Source organism: Neltuma alba, unplaced genomic scaffold (genome assembly GCF_004799145.2).
Source record: "Neltuma alba isolate B1F8T4 unplaced genomic scaffold, ASM479914v2 tig00012003_pilon, whole genome shotgun sequence".
In the NCBI taxonomy this organism is placed as follows: Eukaryota; Viridiplantae; Streptophyta; class Magnoliopsida; order Fabales; family Fabaceae; genus Neltuma; species Neltuma alba.
In genome coordinates this window covers 30,045-47,393 of record NW_021636575.1, presented here as the reverse complement: position 1 = coordinate 47,393, position 17,349 = coordinate 30,045, and the positions used below count along the sequence as shown (strand labels likewise).

Sequence of the window (17,349 nt, the reverse complement as noted above, 5' to 3'; positions counted from 1 at the left end):
TCAATGATGTTAACCAAGCGACCATGTTATCTCGTACCTCTTGTTGAAAGGTAAGTTGGATTAAATGTCACACACACACACTACGTATAGAATGTGTTTTTAGTTTAAATAATTTATGATTTTGTAGTTATTATTGGGCACTGGTTGTTATTTGCCCTATGGATCACACTATATATTGGCTTGATTCTCTTGGTGGGAAGTTGGCTGCCAAACCAAAGAAATTTTTGATACATAAGTTACTTTTTTAATTTATTTGTTGTCAAGCTAATTAATTTAATTGCATATTATAATATTGATTTATGTGTGTTGATGATAGGGCAATTCGAATAGCCTCAGTGCTAATCAAAGTAAAGAATAAGAGAAGAACAAGGATAAGAAGGGCAAAAGGAAGATTACATTAAATGAATTTTTTCCTAAAAGGATTTTCCTTAAAGTAAGTTCCTTAAATTAATATTTTCTGATTTATTATCCTTTCAATAATGTTTTTCATCATATTGATCATTATTTGAATATTTTTCTAGTATTGTTGCCAACCGGCGAATGTAGAGTGTGAATAATATCCGCTATATGTATGAAATAATTACAAACTAAGACAATTAATATTTTCACGAGATAATTATATATGCAATATATGATTTTATCAATGAGCTTGTAAATTTAGTGACTAATGATATGTTTTGATTCCATTTCAATTTCAGTGTGTATGAAAATCAAACACATTTCTCAAGTGACAAGATTGATTTCATGAGAAACATCTTATCTTCCTCTTACTTGAACAAAGCAATTGGTGAATTGGTTTGCATTTAATATTATTATTTTATAACTTTGGCTTATTTAGGACTTGTTTTTAGGATTTAGCATTTGAATTGGTTTTGTATAGGACTTACTTTTAGGATTTAATTTGGCTTTTGAATTGGTTTTGTACAGAGGACTTGCTCTCAGAATTCAACATTTGATTTGGTGAATTGGTTCTAGACTGGTATGGTATTTAATTGTTGCCTAAAAAAGGTTTGCAATTGCAAGAAGGCTAGTAAACCAAATGAATGGTGTATTAAAAGAGAAAAAACTAATTTTCTACGTCAGTTATCATATTAACCATCATGAAAAATATAATCAACAATGTTTAGCACAGCTAAATGTAGTCATATATTAAAAAATTCACGACAGCTATTGAATATAACTACCGTACAATGTTACTCTTTTTTACGACAGTTTTTTAGTTAATCGTCATAGAAAGTGTAATTCCATGTCGCCTAGTAACCATCGTAGAAACTTATTGAAACTAAGTCACCTTTAATCACGACCCATTTTTATCGCCATTAAAAGCCATGTATAACCAGCGTTTATGAGTTTTTTTTTTTCCCAGTAGTATTATATTGCTCCAGCAGTGGTAATATTGACAAGTAATTAAAAATAAAAAAACTTTTGTCAATAATCCAAAGGCTTTTATATCTCATATACGTACAATAAAATTATTATAAATCAGATTATTCATAAGTCATAAATAACCCGTAAGTGACTTGTTATCATACTCTTTCTTTTGCCAAGGACTCATTATTATACTCTATGTATATACGCATTTGTAGTTCATATTATTTACTTTATATAAAAATACAAATTCTGTTTATCACTTCTTTTTCACCCTAAAAATTCCGTTTAATCACCCTTATCAGTCTTTCTTTTCTTGTATATGTAATAACTTCAATAATTACTACATATTTTTAGTACTTCAGTCTTAAAACCATTTATAAAAAATGATAATATTAAGATCTTGAATGTTAATAAAACATTCAAGAATAAATATATTAAGTTTATAAAAAATTTATCATTTAAGACCAACAATTTTAGAGTTAAATAACTAAAAATTAAATCAATAAATCAAATTGAAATCCTGCGTAAAGGGAAACAACCACTTGTGTATATACTTTTACCTTTTTAAACAAATCATATATAATTTTTTAAATAAAATTACAATAACCTCTATTATTACTATTATTGGTGTTAATTGCTATAGTTATTAATTTTTATTTTTGAGTGAATCAATGAGTAATTATTTGATCATTATGACTCAAAAATGTTATTTAATAAATTCATGATAGTTATGTGATCTTTATGATTTTATCAATAAATCAATATATGTATATATGTTCTATAAATTTCCTGTAACAGCTTGACTCATGATCTTTCATATTTATGTTTTTCTCACTGTTTTCTTTTTGACAATTTGGTATAATAATTGTCAAACAACTCAACATTAAATGATTTTTGATGACCTTTTATGCAATTTAAGGTATTACATCTTCTTGAAGAGAGAATAGCGATTAGTGGGGAATCATATTTTGAGAATATTGTTAAATTTCATGAATGGGATAAATTCAAAGCCTTCTTATGAAAAATATTATGATAATAATAAATATAATCCCAAAAATATTAATGATCAAAATAATGACGTTGGAGGGAAAAGGAACACATGAAATTTATATACTAGCATGGCCATTGTTATTTAAAGTAGTCTCAAAAGATTAGAATGTACAACCGCTATTGAAAACTTAAATGCCAAACTTTAAACACAAACGAAAGGTTCAGTCCAAGGAAAAAAAAAAAACACAGACGAAAGGGAAACTTAAATAACAAACTAACCTAATAATTAGGACTATAAAATAAAACCTAATTTTTATATGAAATTAAAAGTTTAACAAACTGCCTCCACCGCAAGTCTCTTGGTGATATTTCCACAATTGGTTGACCCAAATGTCTTCTCTGAGATTTCGATGGAACAAGTCTGCTTACCCACACAAGCCTGTGTAATGTCAAGTAAATTAAGTAAATTAGTTATTTCATTAATTAATATAATGTCTGCATAATTGAATACATAAAATATAAAATATTTAATGCAAGAAAAGAATGTGTGTTTAAGTTAGGAGATTAATTACTTTCTCTATAATTGAAGAAACATCGTTGTTGCTTTCACATGTGCCTTTGTTAAAGGAACCACATGTGCCTTGAGGATCTCCAAAACTGGCAAATTTAATGGCAGAAATTGGACGACTTTGGCAAGATAGTTCCAATGTGTGGTTCTCATAGGCATTTCCACAAGCAGTTCCAACACTAATTGTTCGGAAGTTCACATATGATGGATTTCCTCCCATTTCCTCTAACAAAACCAATGTGTTGTCACCGTCTTTAAGGAATGATCGCGGGACATGATACCTGAAAAAACATATTTTAATATATCATTTAGATCAAATTTGAATGGTTAGGAATCTCGGTCCTTTACTCTGAGAAAAATCAAACTGACCATTTTTGTGTAGGCTTTCCACAATTGTAAATACATTTTGTGGCAGAATATTCACCACGATAATCACAAGGATCATTACTACAACCATCTTCTGCAGCTAAGTAGGCAGGCCAATATCGGCCAATGTTATGACCATTGACCCAAGCAAACCCTTTTCCAAGTCCTTCTAAATCCACCACCACTGGGTCTTTTCCAAGAGGAGCTTTGAATGTAGTCTAACACATTTAATTTCAACGATGATTAAATCAGTTTCTACATTTGAATAAGTGGACTAACAAAAGCAGTCATAATTTTGAAATTGCCAAGTACCTTGTACCAAGTGAAACTTCTGTTTGTGGGTAATTGGTCTGATGCCCATTTGGTGTTAGAACTAGACTCTTCCCCAAAAAACTTTTTATCCCAACCATCCAATCCAATTTTGTAGTGCCACTTGTGAGAAGATAAGTCCTTAATTATTGTCTCGTCACCTTTTTTACCAACCACCTCAATTGGCCCAACCAGACCAGTGTGCCATGTATCAAAGAATGACCCATAATTCTGTTCAAACAAAAGAAAGATACCATTATAGTTAAATCAAAGTACCATAATTTGTTCAATATATACATTAATTAATAAGATGATATACCTGCAGTCCAGTAGTGACACTGAGCAAACTGATCACATTCTTTCCTTTATTCAACTTGATCCTAAATTCAACCTCATCATCATAAAGAACGCCATATTTAGCCCAATGAGTTCCTACAGATCCATCAAATGACAATAATGTTAATTAAACTAATCACAGTTAATGCAGGAGCAAATGGAGTTATAGTAAGCAATGTTCCTTTTACCAGCATGATGTCCATTGACGTATGCATAAATTACTTGGCCACTTGCGTTGATTCTAAGAGACATATCATCACTCCAAATAGGATCATGTTCGTCAAGATGAAGACTATCAAAGCATAAATAAAGTTAAAGATTGTTAGGCCTTCAAAATTTGAAGAGTAGATGCTGAGAACAATTAAAAAATGAGAAAGAGGAGTGAAGCTAAGTAAGAATGACTTTATTACTTGGTGATGTACCAAAGGTAGTCACTAACATCATTAGTGATTTCCTTTTGATCAATGAGCTTGGTTGCAGAAGAATGAGATTTGCCTCTGAGAGCATTATGAATATTCTCAGGCCTCCACACCCACTTCAATGATTCAGGCTGCTTCTCAGCTTCATTTGGCCAATGTTCATTCACAGAAGTTTGAACATTAATCTAATTAACAATAAAAGAACAACATATATATGTTAGATTCTTTGTAAAACAGTACCTAGTGTTGTACAGGAAATTAAAAACAAATTCAAACAGAATTCAAACGTTGTACAGAAAATCTTACCTTTGCGGTGTTATACTCTTCAGTTTGACCATCAGGAAGAATGCTAACGGACCAAGCAGGAACAGTATATTGCTTTCCATTAAATGTGATTTTTGCATCAGAAGTAGTATTGCTATTGCTCAAGAACACACTTGATGATCCATTTGTGGCATACGCGGTGGCCTACAACATTTTTATCATCATGCATTATTAACCACTTCGAATTCCATGAACATGGTACTAAGCTCCAGTGATGACAATGGATAATTCTTCATTCATTTATAGTTAATTACCTTGACAGAATTACCAAGATCATTTTCGCTGATATTGCCATAGACAAGGTTTTTCTCAATTGATTTCAAAACTTCATGAAGTTTCTTGAGATGGCCCCATTTTGGTTGAGCAATGTTTCCTGCAAATAAGTGTATATTATTATATATTTCACATTCATCTAATAAAGCTATGTTGATCAAATATATATATGTATGTATATATAGAATGAATCAAATTGATGTAATTTTCATTATATACCAAATTCGTCAAGAGGAGCATCATAGTCATATGAGGTTGTAATGTATGGACCACCAGCAGTTCTACCAAAGTTGGTTCCACCATGATACTGTAAACATAAAAAGATATTTTATTAATTGTAATCATCAATTTTATTTGATGTTTTTAAATATATATTAATATAATTTACCATATAATAGTTTTGTAAGGTTCCTCCAGTTTGGTAGAATCTAGCTACACCATAGGCAACATCTTCAGCTGTTCTGTGTGGATCTTGTCCACCCCAACTTTTGAACCTTTAATAATAACAATGAAAACAAGAATTGAAGAAAAAAAAATTGAATGAATCAATGATTTCTTAGCAAAAATTAAAGTCAAAATAAAGTGATCTGGGACCTACCATCCGACCCAATTCTCAGTCCAAATCTTAGGACTATTGGGATTATTAGGTGTGAACTGGTCACAATAATAACCATTACATGTATTGATCTGATAAAAAGAATCAATTAATTAAAAATGTGTAATCAAAATAGGATTTTTATTTTGAAATTTGAAAAAGTATTTAAATTTAATTTAGCAATTAATTTTACCATAGGCTGAGGAGCATTGCTTTGTTGGCACATTATCCATGGAACTCCAATATTATAAGATTCTGCCATTGAAGCACACCAATCTATGTATACCTTTCCAGCGTCTCCATACGGATCCATAACATTCCCATACTCATTCTCGATCTATTAATGAGAGAAAAAAATCAATTGAATGAATTAAATGCGTCCGTTAATTGCATATTTTTTCTTAAGGAAAAAAAGTAATTCATGAACTATAATATATAGGCATACCTGGGCAATAATTATGGGACCACCTTGAGAAGCAAGAAGTTTCTCTTCAGTAATCTTATTTATGATCAATGTAGTGAAATTTTGCATCTCATTCTGTAAAACCAAACAAAACAACATAAACAACATATACTATATAAAAAAATAAAAGAAGATTAATTAAAATAATTAACTTACCATGAACACATTATTTGCTGTCCTCATCTCAATACCAGGCAAATTATGCAACCACACGGGAAAACCCCTAAAAATTAAGGGACATTCCATTAAAAAAAACGATTAAGAATTATAGTAATATATATTAAAAAAAAGGAATTGAAATTAATTAATCAAGAATTAAAAAAATAAATGATGAAACATACCCGTAGTTCCATTCAGCACAACATAAGGACCAATACGAAGAATAGAATAGAGTCCAGCCTCATTAATGGTCTTTAGAAATCTGATGAGATCATTATTCCCAGAAAAATCATACTGACGACGAACTGGTTCATGAGCATTCCAAAACACATAAGTCTCTATCGTATTAAGTCCTCCTTCTTTTGCTTTTTGAATCAAATCAGGCCACATCTACAACATCATTATATATAAACAAACTCATTATGTGCAATGATAGTACTAATTAAATACCAAATATTTGCATTAAATCAGAAATAAAAAAGGCTAGAAGAATGAGCAGAGTTATGAGCAGAAGAAAGGTAGATGATTACTTGTGGTGTGCTTCTGGGATAATGAATTGAACCAGAAATAAGAATTCGACGTTGGCCATCGATGATAATGGCTCTTCCATCGTGAGAGACATTTACAGAAACAACAACAAGAAAGAGACTCAGAAGAGAAAGACAAAACAAGATTTTCTGAGAAGCCATATTGACTTGAGAGTGATGAGAGAAAGAACAGAAGGGTTGGAATATGTATGGAATTCAAAGCAGGTCAAGACCAATATATATATAGAAAAAGAAACCTAAGATTATCGTGGAATTGTAGTTTGTATATCTAATCCAGTTTAGATTTTTTTTTTTTTGTGGATAAAAATAGATAGATTATAACTTATCATTATCCTTAACTTCGTGATATTTATTGCGGTGGATTAGTATGTTAACAGATTTTTTGTCAAATTGGGTTAACAAAACCATTAAATACTCTTGAACAATAAACAAATCTTTTACTCTTTGATTCTACATGAAAATATGGTTTTTAAAAATAATTTTCAGGTGTCTTTAAATTTGTTATTATTTTTTAAATATAAACACAAATTTTTTGGCATCAATGTATTTATTTTAAAAATATTATGGCATATATGAAAAGCATTAAATATTTATATGGCGTGATTGAATAGCATTATTTAATCAAATTAATTTTTCAAAAATAAAATAATCTATATAATCATTGATATATCATGTTATATATGATTTATCTGTTTAAGGATAACATATGTTTGCCACGATCAGGATCAAAAGATAATTTTGTTCAAAATTATTCATTATTTTTGTATTAATCATTATATTCAATTATTGATTATTGATAAGAAACTAAATAAAAAATTCATATTTTTCAATAAGTCAATCTACTAGGATGAATAGGAAAAGGGGTAATTATATTATAAAATTACATTTTTTTGTGAAAAGAGAAAATTCTTTTTTTTTTTTTAAAGTAAGACATTCCATCATAAGAATATAATTTCACTTTCCTCACATGGATATAACGTAGACAACATTCTAAATTATTAACATCTTGTTGAAGGCAAAACCAAAAATAATAAAAACTGGTATTATTCAATCATTATATTGCCAAGTGATTTACGGCTTAGCTAGTATTAGAAGTACAAAGAAGATTTTTTCCCCATGAATTCCTCTCTTTCCATGATTCTTTGTAACCCGTCAATATTAATAATCATAATATTTCAAATCACAAAGAATACTCTATCACGCTAACTTTCTTTGATATAATATGTAAACAATGCGGTTAGAAGTTTTTTAAATCATATCAAAATATAATGGGAGACTCCGATTAAACATAATTGAAATACTAAAATTCAAATACAGGCCTATATTTTTAATAAATTCCTAATCAATGTAAAAGGCCTAATAAAATTTTTTTTTGGTGAATTAATTAAAAATTTTTAAATGTTGTTAAAAGATCAAAATACATCTTCTATAGTTAAAAAGAAAAATTAAAGATATGCATAGGACTCATTTTGATTTTGATTATTTTTCTCTTCTCCATGTATTGGTACTGTTTAATAAATTTATAATTTTTTTGAAATTATTCCTACTAATTACACATATTAAATGTATAATTTTAATGCAAATGATTAAAAGTGTATTTAAATAAATTAACATACATTTTTTAACAAATAATTGATTTAGTATTTTTTTTATATATCTAAATTAGTTATTTAACTTCTTTTACATTTAGGACTAGCGGAATAGTTGATGCTGGGTTGCTTTTTTTTTTTTAATAAAAAAATTTATGTGAGTAGGTTTCAGAGCTCATCAGGATTAGGGCATGCCTCTAGTTTTATAGAACATTTACAAAAATACTTATAGATGGATTATTAACAAAATTCTCATGTTGATAGAAGAATTAAACTCATAACTTTATAAATTATGAGGTGATCTTTCACCAAGTGTACCAACTCTTATTGGCAATGTTGGGTTGATGTTGATTAGGCCCCTGCTTCTTCTTTCTTGTTGAACCTGTTGTTGGACCTTCGGTAAGGATAATGGGACGATTGTTGGGCTTCGGCGTTGCCTTTACTCTAGAGTCTGTGCGTTTGCTACCTTCCTCATGTTATGTCATTTGGCCAGCCCAATTATGTTTTGATCCATATAGTATAAATAACATCTTAGTCATTTAGAGTTGATTGGGAGTTAAGCATGAGACGGGAGGCAGAGAAAGGACATGAGCTCATATTCTAATTGCAGTAAAAACGTTAATAATAACCAAAGGGTTTGAGTCTAACAAAAAAAAGTTAGTTCTAGATAACATGAGAATCAATGTTTAAATTCTCGCTGAAAGAGAGTCTCACGTTTAATACATGACAGTACCAAAAAAACAAATTAATTTTTATTTTTTATTATGAAATACCCCGAACAAATGTAACAATTAATAGATTAGTTTATGTTGATGTTAAATATAAGACATTAATTAATCTATTTTGTCTTTCAAATTTATCATTTTTTTAGAATCTTTTTATTAATTGCACATATTATGAAGAGTTTTTTTTTAATTAATGGAATGGCATCTAATACAAATAATTAAAATCGTATTTTAATAAAACCAATGCAAATATTTTTACAAATAACTGGTAATTAATTAATTAATATTTTTAATTTCTGTAAATTAGTAAGACAGAAAATAATAATAATTTTAAAAAAATTTATAAAAATACCTTTGAATAAAATTAACTTTCTTGTTCTTAAGATAATCTCATGGAATTGGCGGAAAAAAGCGAGGAAATTAAAAACTAACATTTTATTAAGGGAAAATAGTAATTAGGTCCCACTCAAAGGAATTAAATACAAAAAGGTCCCTTAAAATCATGAAATTATTTTAAAGTCCCAAAAAAATTTTTGTATTAAATTTTATTTATTTACTTACCAAATTATCCTTCTTTTTTTTTTTTTTTAAGTTTGCATTGATAACTGAAAAAGCAATGGTTGACAACTCAGGGTGCAAGGATTGACAATTATCGTGGCTGGTTTGATAACTTATGGTGTGATATGCTGAGAACATGTGTTGTCAAACCAGCCGCGATAGTTGTCAATCATTGCATCCTGAGTTGTCAACCACTGCTCTTTCAGTTGTCAATACAAATTTAAAAAAAAAGGGTAATTTGGTAATTAAACAAATAAAATTTATTGCAAAAAAGTCCCTTGGGACTTCAGAATAATTTCATGATTTCAAGGGACCTTTTGTATTTAATTCCCTTGAGTGGGACCTAATTGCGATTCTCCCTTTTATTAATGGAGTGCGCAGTAGAAGAAAGAAATAAGTACAAATTACACACAGGTCCCAAACAACATAATTTATTAACTTAAAGTCTCTTAAAATCTAAAAATGAATAGAAGATCTCCTAGGACCTGAAAGTAATATATTTTAAATAAAAAATTACGTCATTGTCCTTATCCCTAATTAATACTACCTCCGGTCCTAATTATAAGACCCAGTTGACTTATTTGAGGAGATTAAGGAAGTATGTTAAGTTAGTTATTTGTAATAAATAAGTGTTGTCATTCCTAAAATATCCTTGCTAATTAAGTGTATTGGCTAGAACTATCATTATTAGAAGGACTATCTTGGAAAAAAATGCATAAATATGAGAGAAAAAATGGATTGGGGTCTTATAATTAGGACCAAACAAAAAGTCAAATGGGGTTTTATATTAAGGACCGGAGGTAGTAAGTTCATAAGCATAGATTAACAAGTCAATGGTAAGCTATTACAGTTAGTTGACAACTAAATTTATGAGATAATATAAAATTATAATAAAAAAGTATTATATCATAATCTTTAAATTGAAATCATGTGTCACTAAAGTATATTGATTGAATCTTTTTAGTTGTCTTAGATTATATCAAAAATAAAAATTAAATTATGCAGTAAAGCAAAACTCGGCACGTGTCTCTTGAAGAGATTTTTATTAATTTCTAAGTTAATTAAATGACAAAAACATTAAAAAAGAGAGGTTTGAAAAGGGATTTTTTTTTTATAAAACTGATTATGAAAATAAAGAAATAAATCTAAACTATTTTTTGGTATTTTTTTAATAAAAAGAGAATGAAAAATGCAAATTTGAATTTCAAGAAATCAGTGATGAGAGTGCTCTTTGGAAATGAATCAATGACTATCCTAACTTGTTTAATAATATGGAAGTAACTCAAATGATTAGAACTAGTTTAGAAAAATTATTTCTTTTAAATTAATGCTCAAAACATTAATTACTTGTTGAATTCACTTTAAACACAATCTCTATTCAACTTGTATAAAAATCATACTAACAATGAATTAACAAAGACATAAACATAAATATATGTATATACCAAATACTCAAATTTATAAATACCAATCCAAATATCAACAATTCCAATCCAAACCAAATATTACAACTAATAATTCCTAGTTCTAAATCAAATATAACAAATTTTAAATCAGAAATCATCAATAAAATAGTATAAGCTAAGGATTAGAATTAAAATCTCATTTGTAACTTCCACACTCAAGCTATTGAAATTAATCCAAAACAGCACAGCGAAGCCTCTCATAACTCTGACCCCAGTCACAACACGTCCCAAAAATTTAGCAGCCATGAGAGACGAAGATGCTGGTGGATGTGGAAGATGGGGTCGCGGATGGTGTAGGGGTCTGAGACGGAGGTGGCGGCTTATGGCTGACGGAGGATATAAAAAAAAGAAGAAGAAGAATGAATAAGAGTCGAAAAAGCGCGATGATTATTGCTGCCGCCTCCTGCACGACTCAATCCATATATAATAAAATATAGCCTAATGCTTTTAAAATCAAAACGGCGTGCCTCTCTCTCTCTCTGTTTTTTTTTTGCCCTTTTCCTTTCTTCCAGCTTTTCTATTTTCCTTTCCAAAACTTGAAAGATAAATTAAGATCATATAATATCATAAAATCCCAAAATCAATCTTTTAAGAGCAAATCTAAAAATATGATAAAATTTTCTTTTTAACTCTATTTTAATGTGATCAATCTTTAATTCAAAATACCCACAATAAATACAAATTATCCTACTTTAATTGATAAAAATCCCTAAAAAAATATGAAATAATATATTAAAATAGGATTTATCACATCTACATTAATATTAGATGAAATAATGGACTTATATCATAATTTTGTTGCGGACAACTATTTACAAACTCATGGGTATATATTAACAAGTCAATAGGAAGTTATTCACAAGTCAAGAAGTGTTGGTTGACAACTAAATTTATAGATAATATAACCTTTACATAAGATGAAATTAGAAAAAATTCTTATATTCTTTTATTATAATTTGATGTTATGGGGAGGTCATATTATTCCATAACTTTAGTTGTTAACTAACACTCATTGACTTGTCAATAACTTCCCATTAACTTGTTAAACCATATCCATAATCTTGTTAATAAACTGTCTGTAATAAAATTATGATATAAACCTATTATTTCATTTCATGGTAGTTTTTATATTTTGGTTATACATGATTTCAACTTAAATATTCTTATATAATACTCTTTTATAATAATTCGATCCCATGTTGATGTTACATTATCCCATTAATTTCTTAACTTGTTAATCTAAGCCCATGAACTTGTTAATTAAGACATAGATAATGACTAATTTCTTATTTAAAATATATTACTGTGAGATCTATGGGACTTTTTATTCATTTTGATATCTTAAGAGACTTTAGATTAACAAATTGTGTTGTTTGGGATTGTTGTGTAATTTTTCCGAGAAACAAAAGGCGGCAAGGAAATTGAATACTACCTCTGTCCTAATTATACTACTCCTCTTATTCTAAACATGAGACCCATTTAATTTTATATTTAGAGGAGGAGAGAGTGGTTAAGCTTTATGAGGGAAAAAGTGGCAGGCGGCTCGAAGTTCCGTTTTCCTTTTTTGGACTGAAGAAAGCTCGCTGGAAGTTTAAAGCTGGCCAAATACACACTTGTCCTCTGCCCTGCTTTCTCCTTCACCTTCGCTCAGTGTAATAGCTCCTATCTTGATTCTCAGAAATGACGAATGTGGGTAGGATCAAGCTCGGGTCACAGGGTTTGGAGGTGTCAGCTCAGGGACTCGGGTGCATGGGCATGTCCGCTTTCTATGGGGCTCCAAAACCCGAACCCGACATGATCGCCCTCATACATCACGCCGTCCAAAGCGGTGTCACATTTCTAGACACTTCCGATGTCTACGGTCCGCACACCAACGAAATCCTTCTCGGAAAGGTACGGTCGATTCCAATTCCTCTTTCCTTTTGTTGATTCTCCATGTTGTTCGCTTACTAATTTGGCATGGATTCAATTTCTTGGGATAGGCCTTGAAGGGAGGTGTGAGAGAGAAGGTTGAATTGGCCACCAAATTCGGAATACGCTATGCGGACGGAAAGGGAGAGATCCATGGCGATCCTGCATATGTGAGAGCGGCTTGTGAGGCAAGCTTGAAGAGACTGGACGTCGATTGTATTGATCTCTACTACCAGCATCGTATCGATACTCGTGTGCCTATTGAAGTCACGGTTTGTCTGCCTTCTTTCTATATCATACACTGATCAATCCATGCGGTTTACGTAGTCTTATATTGTATTTCTTTAGTTTTTCACTTACATGAGGTCCATCGCCCTAGGGAGTGAAGAATGGGTAATAGGATATGGAAAGGAACAGTGACTGAACCCAGCCACAATAAGCACATGTACTCTTAAATTTAAAAGGTTGGATTTAAAATAGGTGCAACTTTTATAGATGGAACGGACAATTGGCGAGGTGTTGACATGCATCCACCTCAGCATGTACATGATATTTCTGTTGGATAAACTCTTGGATTTGTTAACTTGTTTGAACATCTGTTTATGATTTGATAAATACAAACTTATTGCCATCTTATTGATGACAAGGTCGGGGAACTTAAAAAACTTGTTGAGGAAGGAAAAATAAAGTACATTGGATTGTCTGAGGCCTCAGCCTCAACAATTAGAAGAGCACATGCTGTTCATCCTATAAACAGCTGTGCAATTGGAGTGGTCCTTGTGGGCAAGAGATGTGGAGGAGGAAGAAATTGTTCCAACCTGCAGGTGAGATTTAAACTTCAGAATTTTTTTTTTAAATTATAATATCTACTATTTCTCCATGCTGGAGCTCTTGACTGAACTGCAACAGGTGTTTATCTTTAGAGCACATGCTGTTCATCCTATAACAGCTGTGCAATTGGAGTGGTCCTTGTGGGCAAGAGATGTGGAGGAAGAAATTGTTCCAGCCTGCAGGTGAGATTTAAACTTCAGAATTTTTTTTTTTTAATTTATAATATCTACTATTTCTCCATGCTGGAGCTCTTGACTGAACTGCAACAGGTGTTTATCTTTATGACTTCTGAAATGGTTTGCTATATTCTCAGGGAACTTGTATTGGAATTGTTGCCTACAGTCCTCTTGGACGAGGATTCTTTTCATCAGGAGCAAAGCTAGTTGAAAACCTGACACAGGATGACTTTCGGAAGGTTTGTGTTGATTCATGCTATTCCAAATATAAATGATGAGCTATAGTTTCTTTTGTCATCCTCTTGGTAAATTATTTCAAGGCCTTAGAATGTAGGAGTAAATCACTGACTGCTGATTCTGACCTTATCCTTTGTAGCTCGAAAAGAATGAACTACAGTTAAAAATTACAATTAATTTCTAAAGGCAAAATCATTAAAACCAGGAAGCTGTGCTAATATATTCAGAAGAAAAAGAACAAAGAAAGATAATAAGCCCAGCATGGTGATGGCCTGTTCAAAGTATAGATTAGCAAGTTTTTAGCTTTTTAAGCTTAACTACTGACTATACATTCAAACAGAGATTCAGTCTGGAATTATTAAGAATTCTTTCCGCTTCTGATTTCTTGGCTAGCTGTCTCAATGTGTAGCATGGATTGGGTACAGAGAGAATATTTTACATCTATCTGTAATCTGTTTGTAAACCAACATAGCCACTCCGGACACTTAGTAGTTGTAAAAGCAGTAACAAATTGTTTGAGGGCTTGTCTCTCTTAAGATAGAATGACCAATCCTGTGAATGGAAATAACAGTAGCATGGTAATGATTTCTCCTCTGTTTCATTCCTCAGGATCAACGGGATGTTTAACATGTGCTGCAAATAACACATGTATTATTTTAATTTTAAATGTTAGGGATGTATAAAGGTTATTAGCATATCTTTCACCTAGAGACAAGATGTTTATGAACTCACTTTAAGTAGTTTATATCTGCAATTAGGTGCAGTGCACTCATGTGCACTTATTATACTTATTATGATATGACATGAAGTTATGGCGACAAAAGATAAAAGCGGAAAATAAGAGTGAATAATGTAAAATGTTATGATACTACCTCTACAAACAAGGTCTTATAATTAGGATCGGAGGTAGCATTTTATATTTGTGATCCCATAGCATACTATGGGGATGCATTAAGATTTATCATTTGTTCCTTCTGATACTTTGTTTCAATTTAAACGAGAGAAAAAAATTATTCCCAATGGTAATGTTCATTGGTTGTCGTTTGACATCTAGATATATCTCACTGGTATCTGTTTTTTACCGAAATTCAGTATCTGCCTAGATTCCAGCCTGAAAACCTGGAGCACAATAAAACTATATTTGAGAGGGTTAATGAAATGGCTACAAAAAAGGGATGCACTCCATCCCAGCTAGCCTTGGCCTGGGTTCACCACCAGGGAAATGACGTCTGCCCCATACCCGGAACCACAAAGATCGAGAACTTGAATCAAAATATTGGGGCTTTGTCAATTAAGCTAACAGCAGAAGAAATGGCACAGCTGGAGTCTTTTGCTGCTGCTGATGCTGTCAAGGGTGATAGATATGGAAGTGATATAACTACATGGAAGGACTCTGAAACTCCCCCACTTTCTTCTTGGAAAGCTGCATAAGGAAGCACATGCTCTGCACACTAGTTACCTGATGCTGCAACCTTGAGCAAACTGTTCTGTATATGGGGGCATGCCTTGCCATAGATATCGATCCTTTTAGGTTGTACGGTTATGTGTGTTTTTGAAGTTGTTTGAATTTTATGGCAAGTGACTCCATTTGTATGGAGGTCTAAATAAGCTGAGCCACCAGACATTGCAAAACTTGTCACTTGACTCCTATTGTCAATGTCGGGGGTTCATATTGACAACTGAGAATTACTATTCTCACGTTGATGTACATTGAGTGTGTTTGGATTAGTAGTGGCAAATATAATTTTTACTTCATCTTACTTTTACAAACATGAGTTGGAGTAAGCATAAGCTAGTATAAGGTAATTTATATTTGAATTGGTGTTTAGAAAAAATTAGTTTGATGAATTGAAACTTATTTGGATAAGTAATTGAAAAATAATGTAATGACAAAAAAAAGCATGAGTCTTGTATATATATATAATGTATATAATCTAATAAATTTAAGAACAATATTAAAATTAAAAGTAAAAAAATAAGAGTTAACGTATTATGAGAAAAATTATAAATAGTGAAAAATACTTAATTAAATATATTTAACGTAATTTTTGTACATATAACTATTGAATATTATTTTATTTTTTGCAGATTTTTAGAGCTCAATCGAAAATTAGCAATACATATGAATTGGGTTTATAGTGTACTCTAGTTAAGTTTTATTTTAGTTATTTTTTTTCTTAGGATACTTTTGCAAATAATTAAGTTCTTGAGTTTTTTTAAGTGATTTTATCTTCTTCCCCCCAAGTAATACAAGGTAGCCTTTTATCTTTTAATCACTGTTGTCCTTCTCTCTCCACATTGGTAACGTAGCCTCATTTGCAACATACGATGAAACAAAAAATCCATTTACGAAAAGGTTCGTTTTACATTTTCCTAGGCGCGTTTGTCATTGCAAATGGAGATCCAAACAAAGCCATTGTGTTCAGAGGCTGAGAATTAGCTGCAGTCATGGCTGTACATATATACTCTTCTAGTCGGTCAAGAAGTTAATTTTAATATTAAATATGATACCTTCATTTTTTTTCTTCAAACTAATTTATTTAATTTATAAACTTATATACTACCTCCGGTCCTTAATATAAACCCTGTTTGATTTTGGTCCTTTTATTTTGGTCCTAAATATAAGACCCTAATAATTATTTTGTCTCTCATATTTACTTCTTACTTCCTTAATCTCCTCAAATTAGTCAAGCTCTTATAATAGGACCCTATTGTTATATAAGAGTATTTTAAGAAGATTTTGTCTCACTTATTAGAACTAAGTAATAATAATAGGCGTTGAATTTGATTGCCATGCCTATTATGGGAGCCGTCCTGGGTTTTTTTTTTTTTTTTGGATTACTCCATCCGGTATCCTAGGGAAATAGGCGTCTTTCAGCCGTGACAACGTCTCCAGACTAATCCGGATTCGGGGGCTTGCAAGGATCCATACGGACGGCGCCCCCTGACCCCTTGGAGTGCTGCGTTCTCACGTCTCGAACCCGAGATCCGTGGTTAAGCTAGGACGACCCCAGCCAGTCGTCCTAGTTGTTTAAGTGCTGCAAATTCTGGTAGGAAAGTTGTCATCTAATGCTCCATGGATAATGTAACATCCCTATCTCTAGCAGCTTTAGTGAAGAACTAATGTAAAGATAT

General features: G+C 31.2%; 2 pseudogenes; one reads left to right on the top strand and one right to left on the bottom strand.

Annotated features, from left to right (window-relative positions):
- Positions 1-2,692: 2,692 nt before the first annotated feature.
- On the bottom strand, positions 2,693-6,862 carry LOC114720874 (beta-galactosidase 15-like; annotated as a pseudogene).
- A 5,748-nt stretch (positions 6,863-12,610) lies between these two features.
- Positions 12,611-15,796, top strand: LOC114720877 (probable aldo-keto reductase 2; annotated as a pseudogene).
- The last annotated feature ends 1,553 nt before the right edge of the window (positions 15,797-17,349 follow it).